General features: G+C 55.0%; 1 non-coding gene and 1 pseudogene across 1 annotated transcript; both read right to left on the bottom strand.

Moving 5' to 3' along the window:
• Positions 1 to 710: 710 nt before the first annotated feature.
• On the bottom strand, positions 711 to 895 carry LOC132247906 (U2 spliceosomal RNA). Its single transcript, XR_009459302.1, has one exon. It is a non-coding gene; the product is annotated as a U2 spliceosomal RNA (small nuclear RNA).
• A 9,163-nt stretch (positions 896 to 10,058) lies between these two features.
• LOC132247899 (U2 spliceosomal RNA) lies at positions 10,059 to 10,234 on the bottom strand (annotated as a pseudogene).
• Positions 10,235 to 10,692: the final 458 nt, after the last annotated feature.

Raw genomic sequence — 10,692 nt, 5'->3', positions numbered from 1 at the left:
TGGAGCCAGCCCAAAACTGGATGCAGCACTCCAGCCGAGGCGGAGTACAAGGGGAGAAGGACGTCCCGCCCGCCCGGGATTTGCTCAAGAAGCATCTCTGGATGCAAGCCAGCATTTGGGTTGCTTGCCTAGCTGGCAGCATTGCGCTGCAGACACGACTCGACTCAGCTCGGGCTTCCTTCCTTCTGTTTGCCCCGGTCTCCGTCTACTGCTTTCATTTGACTTGCGCTTGCACGCGCCCCACCACTCCCTCTGGCTTTGGGCGGTGGCGATGACAGCGACACTCGACGAAGGCAGTGTCTGGTCTTAAGTGGCCTTGCAGGCTGATGCAGACGGAGGCTGCAAGGCCTGCCTGCCAGTAGCCAGGAAGGTCCTGGCCTCCCCGACCTACCATCCGGGCACCGCTTCCGGGCCCGCAGCGGGCCCCAGCGGGCTCCTGGCCCGCACCCCCCTGCCTGCCCAGGCCCTGTGGCCCCGGGCGGGGCCCCAGCCTCCCCCTGGCAGGTGGTGGCGGGGCTGCGCTGCCTGCTGAGCGGGAGGGCGCGCGCACGCTCGCTCCCTCCCCTGCCAGTGTGCTGGCTGCCTGGCAGCGGCAGCCTTTTGCATAGGGTCTGCCCCCTGGGGCCACCCAGGGGCCACAGCCCTGCCCATGCTGCTGCTGCCACTGCTTTTGAACCCAGAGAGGAGGAAGGTGGTGCTCCCCCAGAAGGGGAGCAGGCACCGGGCCCGGAGGCAGTGCAATACCGGGCCGATGCGTGGAGGGGCTGGAGCAAGCTCCGAGGCCTGACCCTGGCACCAAAAATGTGTTTAATGCATCGGTCCTCACATCGAGGACGTATCAGCGATTAAACTGATAACAGATTTTTATTTTATTAATACCAAGTATCAAAAACACAAGACTTTTGTCACAAATGACAAAAACACCATCTTTCCCACTTCACAACTCAAAATAACAACATTCACCCGCACCCTTTACATACCTACACCCCTTCAATCCGTCATTTCATCCCCGCACATTAATACTTAACTTAATCCCCATTATCATTTTCTGTTCTCTTCTCATTTTCCAAACACAACCTTCCGCTTACCCGTTTTACTTTCGACTCGACTCCCCACACTTCATCACTCTTGGCACTTTTCTCCAACCTTTACGCAATCGCTGCCTCTCCCATTCCAATCTACTCTCCTCCCAAGAACACACATCTCTAATTCTTCTTCCATCATCTTTCATTTTAGATTTTGCATCCCTTCCTTCCCCACCCCCAGGTTCATCTTCCACTGATTCCGAACTCTCCTCTGACTCCTCCTCCGGGCTCAGAAATCCCAAACTTTCCTCCCTCTCCTCTTTCTCTTTCCCCTTCCCTTCTTCCTTTCTACCCTCAGTTTGCACCCCCACCTTCTTCTTCCCCCTTTCCTCCCTGCCTTGTTTCTTCCTTTTCTTCAGACTCCCTCCCTGCCTTTGTTCAATTGCCTCCATCTCCTCCAGTTGCTCTGCCCACCCCTTCCCTTATGTTTGACCCGTTTTGTCCCACTGTTTGTTCCATTTCCAACTCCGCCACCATACCCCTCAAATGTCGCAACGCCGCATCCCCCCCCTTTCCCTCGTCCCCCTTCTGTTCTTTCATCTCCAAAACCTCTTCCTCCACCAGCCCCATGACTGCCTCTTCGATCTCCTCTTTACTCTCCTCCTCCCCAGGTCTTTCCTCCACAAACATCTCTCCTCCCTCCTCTGGCACACCCATCTGTTCCTCCTCCTCCATTTCTCTCTCCTCCCCCTCCCCCCTCACAATGCCCCGCCATCCGCACTCGATTTGCATAGGACGAGGGGCATGTCTGCTGTATGTGCCCCTCCTGCCCGCAACCCTTACACACAAAGCTCTCCTTGCAGAATTGAGCTGTGTGCCCCAGCCCCCTGCAGCGATAACACACCCTAAGTCGGCAGAACGCCGCCAGGTGCCCCTCTTGCCCGCACCTATTGCACAGCTTGGGCTGGTCATGATAGACCACATATCCCCTACACGGCCCAACTTGCACTGCCGAAGCCAAGTGCTTAACCGCCCCAGGGCTCCCCACCACCTCATGGAGCACCACCTTCGCCCTCCATGCCCCCATCCAAACCCCCCACCGATCACACTTTTTCCACAAACGTCACTCTCTCCACCCTCTGCTCCAACCATCTTCTCACGTCGTCCTTATCCAACATGTCCGTAAACATCTTAATATACAGCACTCTCTCCTGTGCCGTCCCCCCCATATCAAACACCAACCCCTCCAGCTCCCCTCCTTCCAGTGCCGCCTCACGCGCCTTCCAAAAGGCAGCATAACATTTCTCATTTTCAAAAGTCACCTTCCAGACCTTCCTGTTGTCGAAGGGCACCACGCAGTGCAAGTCCCTCGGATTCACTTTGGGGGTCCTAAAGAGGACCTCAGCCATAAAGTCTCCACGCCTCAGAGTCTTGTTTCCCTTATACCCCTCAACAGTGAGGGTTACCTTCACCCTCCATTTTGTCTGTTGGCCTCCATTTTCTTCCTCTTCAGGGTCCGCCACTCCTGCTGCCTCCCGACGACTCCCTTCCGCTGTTGACGCTCCTCTCTCTTCGGGGGTCTTCTGCCCCCCGCTCCCTCTTGGGCCTTCCCTTTCCGCTGCACATGGGTCCACCCTTCCTCCTCCTCCTCCGCTGTTCGCTCACCACCTCCGTCGTTCCTTCCGCCGATCTGGTTCGCCCATCGCTGTCACTGCTCCTGAGCTCTCGTCTCTGCCATCATTTGCATCCTGATCTGCATATTGGACCTCGCCTTCGCAACTGCCATCTCTCTCTGCACCGCTGTACCCTCTGTCTTCCCCGGCGCTCAGATCAGGGCCTTCTAGAGGCCACACATCGAAGATGTATCAGCGATTAAACTGATAAGAACAGATTTTTTTTTTTTATTAATAACAAGGTATCAAAATCATAAAAGCATCACCACCAACAACAAAAACACCAGCTTTCCCACGTCAAATCTCCAAACAGAACCATTCACCCCCTACCATCAGAAATTTCTTAAACACCCAAAGAAACACTTCTCCCCCCCCTGCAACAAACCCTCCCACCTCCGACTCCATCTCACTTTCCAAGACCTAACACAAGAAATAACCTTGTTTCTCTTCTCCTTCCTTCCCCTCCCTTCCTCCTATTCAAAAAATTTCCCCCAATCAACACCTTCCCACTCCCCTTCCCCTTTATTCTTATAGTACCCCACCTCTGCATATGCCAAATAAACACACTCCTGTGACATAAAGCAAAGCCCCTTCTGAACCAATAAACACCTTGTCTTCCACACTGCAACCCGTGTACACAATAATAACACCCAAACTTCCTGTTCCCTTACTTTACCCCTCACCAGTCCATACACCGCTCCCTCGTAACTCACACATTCCCCCCATCCTATTGCCTTACAAAACCCCGCCACCCGTTTCCAAACCCTCTGAGCAAATGAACATTCCCATAATACATGAAACACCGTCTCCTCCCTCCTGCACAGTTCTCTCAGACACTTCCCCAACCTTACCAACCCCCATTTCCTCTGCTCCACCCTCACTGGTAATACCCTTCTCACCACCCGCCACGCAAAATCCTTGTGCTCCCCCTTCTACCTCTTTCCCACTATCCCTTTCCCCACCTGTCCCCACGTCAATTCCCCTATGTCCGCCATCCCATCTCTCCCTCTAATTTCCCTCCATACCCGTTTTGCTTCCCTCGATCCCTTACACCCTAAACCCTCCAACCCCTTTGCCCTCAAGAAACCCCACCCCTGCATATACCACCTTGCCAGTCTCTCAGCCCACAACCCCATCCACCTCCCCCCATATAACCCCAACCTTCTCAAATACCTTCCCGCCCAATACCTACGTAATGCCCCAACTTTCCTCCCCTCCAGCCCCGCAACTCTTACCACCCCTTTCCAAAAATGCACATACAAAAAAACCTCTAATTCCGGTACTCCCCACCCTCCCAAGTCCTCCCCCTTATATATCTCCCTCCTCGCCACCCTCTTCACCTTCCCACCCCAGAAGAAGAGACACTCCTCCCTATGTACCTGCCTCACCTGCAACCAAGTGGACAGGTACACCATTGCCACGAACAGAATTGTCAGCAACAGCACCTGCTTAATAACCCCCACCTTCCCTCTAAATGACAATTTCCTGGTAGGGCTATGGGGGACCACTTTCCTCATCCTCCCTCCAACCTCCTCCCACACCTGTTCCCCCTTTCCCTTCACATCCATATACACTCCCAGTACCTTCAACCCCTCCCTCTCCACACACCACCCTTCCTCCTCCAACCCCCTCCATTCCCCCACTGCCAACAAACTACTCTTCCCCTTATTCACCCATGGCACCGCCGCCTCCCCATACTCCCGAATTCCTTCCACCTCCCTCCTCAACGACCCCTCATCTCGCACCATGAACATCATGTCGTCCATATATAAACTCACTCTCAACTCCCCTCCCCCCGGCACCGGAATTCCCCTCACCCTCCCATCCCTCCTCATCCTTTGCGCCAGGGGCTCAATGCCACACACAAAGAGCCCCGGAGACAGGGGGCACCCCTGACGCATCCCTCTCTCCACCCTAAATTCCCCTCCCAAAAATCCCTTCACCAAAACTCTGCTCCATGCTCCCCTATACAATGCTTTCACCCATCCCACAAACTTCCCTGGAAACCCCAACACCTCAAACAAAAACCTGTGCTCCAAACTATCATAGGCCTTCTCTAAATCTACACTACCCACCACCACCCTCCACCCCCTCTCTCCCACGTACTCCAACACATCCCTCCACACCCACTGTGTATCCACCATCCTCCTACCCTTCACTGCATGTGTCTGGTCTTCCCCCACCACCTCCCCATCCTCATTGCCAACACTTTCGAAAATAACTTATAATCTACATTCAGTAATGTAATAGGCCTCCAGTTCTGTAGCAGCTCCCTATTCCCCTTTTTATACAGCAACCCCACCACCCCTGACCCCATAATCTCCCGAAATGCCTCCACCACATTCCCCCCCCACCACCCCCCAAAACCTCTCATAAAACTCCGTCGGCAGTCCATCCAAACCCGGCGTCTTCCCCCTCTTCATCTTCCCTAACACCTCCCTTACCTCCTCACCCGTTATATCCTTCTCCAAATCCGCCCGCTCCCGAACCCTCCTTCCCAGCTCCCCCAAAACCTTCTCCCCCACTGCTTCATCCACCTCCCGCCTACTATACAACCCCTCATAGAACCTTGTCAAGTCCTCCAACACCTCCCCTTGCTTCTCTACCCGCACCCCCTCCCCGGTCACCACTGCCCCCACTTCCCTTCTTCACCCTTTCCACAAAATACCTCCCCCATTCCTCCCCCTCCCCCACCCACGGTGCCCTTGCTAAAAACATCCTCTCCTGCTCCCTCTCCCGAAACCAATCCTCCACCGCCTGCTTCGCCTCCCCCAACTCCCGCTTCACCTCCTTCCCCCCCCCAATCGCCTCCCAAATCAACCTCTGCACCCTTCCCTGCAACCTCCCCAATTCCCTCCTCTTCTCCCACCCTTTCCGCTTCCCAACCCAAATAAACCAACTCCTAATCTTCTCCTTTGTAACCCTCCACCATTCCCAATGCCACTTAAAAAGCATCCTCCTTGTCTTCCACCCCTTATATTCCCTCCCAAATGCCCCACACACCTGTTCGTCTTCCAACATCCTTGAAGTAAACTTCCACACCCCCCTTCCTCTCCCACTCCCTCCCCCAACCTGTAACTCTACCCTCACCATTTTATGATCGCTAAAACCCACTTCCACCACCTCCTTCCCTTCCACCCCAACCCCCTCCGAAACACAAAATCAATTTGTGAAACCCTCTTCCCCCCCGATCCATCCTCATTCCCACCTGCTCCCCCCTCCAGACATCCACCAGCCCCTCTTCCCCAATCCAATTCCCCAAACACCTCCCTGTGCTCCAAACATCCCCCCCAACCCCCCCTTCCCTATCTCCTTTCTCAATAATATATTTGAAATCCCCTACAAAAACCTTCTTCCCACCCCCTCCCTCACGTATCACCAATCTCCGAAAAAATTCCCTCCTCTCTGCCTTCACCACCAGTGCATAGACATTAAACACCCCCACCTCTTCCCCCCCACCTCCATCCTCATGTGTTGCAAATGCCCTTCCATTAGCACCTCCACCCCAATTACCCTCACCTGCGTCTTGTCAACTAAAATTCCCACCCCTGCAGCCTTATTTCCCCCCTGCCCCAGCCCACCATGATTTCCCCTTAGCCCATCTTCTCTGCACCATCCTATAACCCTCATCCCACCCAATCCCACATTCTTGTAGACAAATAATATCAGCCCTTAATGCCCTCAAATACCCTCCCACTCTTTCCCACCTTTTCCTTGACCACAAACTCCTCACATTTAATGAACAAACACAAGAGGCCCCTTCCATTGAAATCATCATTAAACCACACCTTCCCCCCCCCTTACACCTCTTCCCCACTCCCACTCTCCAGTGACTCTACTGATGACTCTACCCCCTTCCTCCATATTCCAGTTGCTTCCACCAGGCCCTCCACCGCTCCTGGGCTTAGAAATCCCAATCCCTTCCCCCTTCCCCCCCGCCTTTTTCCTTCCCTTTTTCCCTCCCACCCTTTCCCTCAGTTTGCAACCCCAACTTCTTCCCCCCTTTCTCCCCCCCCGTTTCTTCCTTTTCTTTAAACCCCCTTCCTTCCCTTGTTCAGTTGCCTCCATCTCCTCCATTTGCTCTGCCCACCCCTTCTCTTTCATTTGTCTGACCATGTCCCCCCTCTCGTTCTCTCCCCCCCCTTCCCTTCTGTCTCTGACTCCTCCACCAACTCCAACACCACCTCCTCCTCTCCCATTGGTGTTTCTTCCACAACCATCTCCTCCTTCTCCTCCCCCAGCTGTTCCTCCTCCTCCATTCCTCCCTCCTTCCCCCTCTGCTCCTCTCGATGCCCCGTCATCCCTACTTTATTAGAATAGGACGATGGACACGCTTGCTGAACGTGCCCCTCTTGCCCACAAGCTTTACACACAGAGCCCTCTTTACCAAATTGGGCCGTGTGTCCCATCCCCCTGCACCGGTAACAAATTGTCAACCGACAAAATGCTGCCAGGTGCCCTGCTTGCCCGCACCTGTTACACAGTTTGGGCTGGTCAAAATAAGTTGGATATCCTCTACAAGGACCAGCTTGCACTGCTGAGGCCAAGTGCTTAACCGCCCCAGGGCTCCCCACCTCCTCATGCAAAACCACCTTTGCCCTCCATGCCCCCATCCAAATCCCCCATTGGTCACACTCCTTTTCCACAAACAGTACTCTCTGCACCCTCTGTTCTAGCCAAGATTTCATATCCTGTCTCTTCACCATACCACTAAACATCTTAATATACAGGATCCTCTCCCGCACCTTCTGCCCCATATCAAAGATCAACCCCTCCAATTCCCCCCGCCCTAACTCCTCCTTATGCGCCTTCCAGAAGGCTGCATAGCATTCCTCATTTCCAAAAGTTAGATTCCAGACCCTCCTACTATCAAAGGCCACCACGCAGTCCAAGTCCTTTGGATTCACTTTCAGGGTCCTAAACAGTACTTGTAACGAAGTCCCCGCGCCGTAAAGTCTTGTTCCCTTTATAACCCTCCAAAGTCAGGGTTACTTTGACCCTCCATTTTGTTCCACAAACTCCATCTTGCTTCTCTGGTTCCTCGGGTCTCGCCGCCTCCTTCTCCTGCCCAGGGGCCTCCCGATGCCTCTCTTCCGCCGCCGACGCTCCTCTCTCTTCAGGGGTCTTCTACCCCGCCCCGCTCCCGCCTGGGTTGTCCCTCTCCGCTGAACTCTGGTCCACCCCTCCTCCTCCGCCGTCCGCTCACCTCTTCCGCCGCTTTCACCTCCAATCTCCTGGTTCTCCCTCTGCTGTTGCTGCTCCCGACCTCCTTTCTCCTCCACTCCCGTCTCCACCATCATCTGCATTGCACTCTGCATATCATCCGTCGCCTCCGCCATCGCTATTGCCGCCGCCTCCATCCTCTCAAGGCCCGACCAGGCAGCAGCTGGACCGAGGCCTGTCCGCCAACCTGATCTGAGCCTTCAAGAGGCCAAGAAGCGATAACCTGCCGAGACCTGGAGGGGGAGTGGGTGCCCCGGGCTGGCAGCCCAGAGGGCCCGGCGAGCAGGGCTGGGGGCGGCCCCAGTGGCGGGGGTGGCAGCGGTCGGTCGGTCCTGGGGCCTGGCGACTGGCTGGCTCTCCTGCGGGCGGGCGGAGGCTGGCAGGTGCGTGCTGCTCCTTCCTCGACTCGACGATTTCGTAGACATTCGGGCTGGAAGAGACCTCGGAAGATCGAGTCCGTCCAGCCCCCTGCCCAAAGGGCCGGAAGGAAGTCTGCTGGTGTCATAGGATCCCAGCAAGAGAAGCATCCCATTTGCTCTTGAAGGTGTTCAAGGGAGGCAGGTGCTCGAACCACCTCCGGCGGCAGGCTGTTCCAGACAGACCTTGCCTTGGGGGCTCAGACAGGAAAGAAATTCTTCCTCCTGTCCAGCCTGAAATGGCCTTGTAGTAGTTAGTTGATGACAGTTCGACCTGGTCATCATCCCTTTGTTAGGCCCCAGCTCAAGTCTGGGTTCGTGCCCGGTATGCAAAGGCCAATAAAGATACCAGGGGTGAAAGTATAAAAAAGATTTATTGCTAGCAATAAAAGGTGCAAGCGGAATAATTTCACAAGACAAGCACACACATATTCAATACTGCGCCCCTTATATACCAGAGGTTGAATCTTCATAAGCATCCTTGTTTGCTAATTGGTTATAAAGGAGTGACTCAAGGAGTTCTTTACTGAGCATGTCTCTATACCTGTGTATCTCGTTAACGTACATATATGTTTCATTAGCATATATCTTCCCTGCTTCAGGGTGTGATTTTTAGTATTATAATGAGCTCTTTGTTCCAGTGCCTCTGATTCTGTTTTTTGTTTTCAAGCTTCCTCTATCTAAGACTGTCTGCTCCTTATCATTGCAGATGGGCATTCGACACATAACATTCACTTTTGCTTAGGCTTTGCATAGTAGTTTCTAGGTCGAACCTTACACCTTGCTTGGGGCGCTCGCTCTGGTGAACACACACGTCCCCCCAGCTGCTGGTTGGCGGTCAACTTGGAGGTGGCCATCAGATCGCTCCTGAGCGAGCGAGCCTGGGCTTTATCCAGGCTCAAGAGCCCCGGCAGGGCTCTCAGCCTGTCATCATTGGGTCTGCTTCCCTGACTTGTGATCTTGTGTGGGCGTGGCTCTTCTCTGGACGGACTCGCTCCAGCTTCTCCACATCACGTCCTTTTTGAATTGTGGAGCCAGCCCAAAACTGACCGCAGTACTCCAGCCGAGGCCGAGTACAGGGGGAGAAGGACGTCCCGTCCACGACTTGATCGAGAAGCATCTATGGTTGCAAGCCAGCGTTTTGGTCTGGTCGCTTGACTAGCTGGCAGCATTGTTCTGCAGGCTTGGCTTGGCTTGGGCTTCCTTCCGTTTGCCCTGGTCTCCATCTACTGCTTTCGTTTGACTCACGCTTGCACACACCCCACTGCTCTGGCTTTGGTCGGCAGCGGCAACAACAAAGCTCGACAAAGGCAGCATCTCATCTTAAGCGGCCTTGCAGGCCAAGCCAGAGGGCAAGAGACATGGAAAGAAGCTGCAAGGCCTGCCTGCCAGTAGCCAGGAAGGCCCCGGCCTCCCCGACCCACCCTCCGGGTGCTGCTTCCGGTCCCGCAGCGGGCTCCCGGCCCACACCCCTTGCCTGCCCAGGCCTGGGGCCCCACACGGGGCCCCGGCCTCCCCGGCGGGAGGCGGTGGTGGGGCTGTGCTGCCTGCCAAGCAGGAGGGTGCTTGCTCGCTCGCTCCCCTCCCTGTCAGTGTGCTGCCTGCCCAGCAGCAGCAGGCCTTTGCATAGGGTCTTCCCTATGGGGCCACCCAGGGGCCATGGCCCCGCCCCCGCTGCTTTTGGAACCCAGAGAGGAGGAAGGCAGCGCTCTCCCAGAAGGGGAGCGGGCACCGGGCCTGGAGGCACTGCAATACCGGGCTGATGCGTGGAGGCGCTGGAGCAAGCTCCAAGGCCCGCTCCCGGCACCAAAAAATGCGTTTAATGCGTCGGTCCTCCCATCGAGGACATATCAGCGATTAAACTGATAAGAACAGATTGACTTTTATTAGTAGATGTTAAGGATTGTAAATCCAAAGAAGATGACAAAGCCGATAGGGAAATACAGAGCGCCCGGGCGAGGGACTAACAATAGAAGGATGGGGGTGAGGTTGGGAACGCAACTAGGTTACATGCGATACAAAGTTAACCAACTAAGCCTGGGGGTGAAGGGAGTGGGGGGTTTCACAACGCTGAGAAAAAGAGGATAGAAACACACATACCAGTGACAATGGTCCGCAATGGTGGAAGAAGTGGTCCGAGAAAAAAGTGTCTCAGTCTAAATATAGTCTATCGCAGGGGTCCTCTTCAAGTGGCGCTGGGTCGTCGTCCGTTGTTGATGAATCCTCTTGAAGCGAAGGTCCGTCTGGTGCGGGAGGGGGGGGTTTCAGGCAGTCCCCTCTGGGTCTGGTCCGGCGGCTGTTTTCCTGGTGGGGTCCTTGTATTGGCGGTGGCCCACGATGTGCTCCACGTAAATG

The sequence above is a fragment of the Alligator mississippiensis genome, chromosome 1 (assembly GCF_030867095.1).
Source record: "Alligator mississippiensis isolate rAllMis1 chromosome 1, rAllMis1, whole genome shotgun sequence".
Classification (NCBI taxonomy): Eukaryota; Metazoa; Chordata; order Crocodylia; family Alligatoridae; genus Alligator; species Alligator mississippiensis.
The sequence above is the reverse complement of the archived record's forward strand: the minus strand, read 5'-3'. Positions and strand labels throughout refer to the sequence as shown.